The 2623-nt window shown below is 40.1% G+C and overlaps 1 pseudogene; it reads left to right on the top strand.

Annotated features, from left to right (window-relative positions):
• The first annotated feature begins 1154 nt into the window (after positions 1–1154).
• Positions 1155–1843, top strand: LOC137730598 (vignain pseudogene; annotated as a pseudogene).
• Positions 1844–2623: the final 780 nt, after the last annotated feature.

The raw sequence follows: 2623 nt of genomic DNA on the forward strand, positions 1-2623 counted from the left end.
TATATATATGATATGTCAGAACATCTTATAGGGCACGAAGATTGCAGCTCAACTTTTGGGGCACGGAGATCGCAACACTATTCTCTTACCTACATAAACCGTGAAGAGACTGCCATTTCAGTATACCTTAGTTCCTTAGGTATCGTTTGGTATGCAGACGGGACGGGACGGGACGGAACGGAATGGGACGGGACGGGACGGAACGGAATGGGACGGGACGGGACAGAACGGAACGGAGCGGAGCGGGAGTAAAGATGCCCTCGGATGGAAACAAGGAGGAAGAAGAAGGAGACGGAGAGGTTATAATTTTGTGTTCCATGGATGTGGAACGAGTCGTTCCAGGGGGGTGAGATGGAACGAAAATTCACCCAAAACTCGTCCTGTGGAACAGCTTGTTCCACCCGTTTTAGGCACACCAAACGTGGGACGGAACGCCTTGTCCCACTTTGTTCCGTCCCGTCCCACGTACCAAACGGTACCTGAATTCATTTACTTCATCAAATACTATAGTTGCGTCCCTTACTAGCTATACACCATGGAGTCCATTAACCAGTGCTACTGCAAATGTATCTGTTTGGCTTTGATCTTCATGTTGGGAGCCTTGTCTTCTCAAGCCACTTCTCGTGCTCTCCAAGATGCATCAATGTATGGCAAATACGAGCAATGGATGGCTCGTTATGGACGTGTATATACCGACATTAACGAGAAGGAGAAGCGTTTCAACATATTCAAGGAAAATGTGGCATTTATTGAATCTTCCAATAAGGATGCAAACAAACTTTACAAATTGAGCGTCAATCAATTTGCAGACCTTACAAATGAACAATTCAAAGCCTCAAGAAATGGATTCATGGGGCACGAATGTTCAGCAAAGACTTCTTTCAAATATGAAAATGTTACCGCACCACCAACTGTAGATTGGAGAAAGAAGGGAGCCGTTACACCCATCAAGGACCAAGGCCAATGTGGTAATCAATTTTATTTGGAGCCCCACCCCTTTTGTGTAGATAATATCGTTTGTTAAAAAAAATTACGATTTAATTGCAAGATTAAAAATCAACGTCTATTAATCTAACCCTGGTTTAATTTATCAAGCAAAAACAACCCAATATTTAATTTCAATTATATACATGCAGGATGTTGTTGGGCTTTTTTCAGCAGTGGCAGCAATGGAAGGGATTACAAAGCTCACAACTGGTAAATTGATATCTTTGTCTGAGCAAGAGCTGGTTGATTGTGACACAAGCGGTGTAGACCAAGGTTGTCAGGGTGGTTTGATGGATGAAGCATTTCAGTTCATCAATCAAAACCATGGGCTTAGTACCGAGGCTAATTACCCGTACACTGGAGTTGATGGTACTTGCAACACCAAGAAGGAGGCCAATCATGCAGCCAAGATAACTGGTCATGAAGATGTGCCTGCAAACCATGAAGATGCCCTAATGAAGGCCGTTGCTAATCAACCAATTTCTGTTGCCATTGACGCTGGCGGTTCCGACTTTCAATTCTATTCAAGTGGTGTCTTTACAGGAACTTGTGGAACGAGTCTTGATCATGGTGTTACTGCTGTTGGTTATGGAGTTAGTGATGATGGTACCAAATATTGGTTGGTGAAGAATTCATGGGGCACAGAATGGGGTGAAGAAGGGTACATAAGAATGCAAAGAGGTATTGAGGCAAAGGAAGGTCTTTGTGGCATTGCTATGGAAGCTTCTTACCCCACCGCATAATTTGAATTACCATAAAAACCAATGCCTACAAGTTAGTACATTGAAGGTATATATCAAGATATGTACATGATCAACTTGTACGTTTGGGACAACAGGTTGCATGGTATCTGTATAAAAACTACCAACTTTTATAATTACCAAATGAAGAACTCAGTTTATTTTAGTTGAATTGTCCATTTACGCGTACATTTACTCTTTGCTTGGAATCATTAGGTAACAACTAAATACACACCGATATAATTACGACTTAAGGTTTTGGTTTTCAAATATTTTTTTTTTAAAATAAGGGAACCAGTTGATAACTTTGCCATGACAGTCCACGTTTCCAAAGGCTGAAAAGACTCAGCTTCCTCCTGATTACGATCGTGTGATTCACCAACGCCATGTACTTTAACAAAAAGCTCTCAGTACTGTTCACTTTAACGAAAACTACATTTTTTCACTAAAAAATCAATCCTGATACTATTCATTTTACCCTTTATTTTGTCCTTATCATTAAAACTCAAAGTTTTCAAGTCATTTTTATTAGTTTTCCTTTTATTCTAATGGACACGAAGGAAATTGGTCTTTAATCAAAATGTTCCTTATGGTTTTGTTAATTGTAATTCTGAATTTGAAAGATTAATGACTGTATACATATGTTCACTGCCTTTGTACCTGTCATATGTGACCTGTTCTCCCACAATGTTGCTGGGAAGAGAGCCATCCGGCCTACTCATGATTTGCATATCATTATTATTTTTTCGAGAACCACTGATGGCATCAGAAATCAAATCGCGATTGAGGAACTATTCAAAATTAAATCAAATATTGACAACATAATAATCAGATGCAGACGGCATATTAAAAAACCGATCATTTCGGCAGTTTCCCTTTGATCTTAATGCTTAGGG

This window comes from Pyrus communis, chromosome 16 (assembly GCF_041283825.1).
Source record: "Pyrus communis isolate YQ-2024b chromosome 16, ASM4128382v1, whole genome shotgun sequence".
Classification (NCBI taxonomy): domain Eukaryota; kingdom Viridiplantae; phylum Streptophyta; class Magnoliopsida; order Rosales; family Rosaceae; genus Pyrus; species Pyrus communis.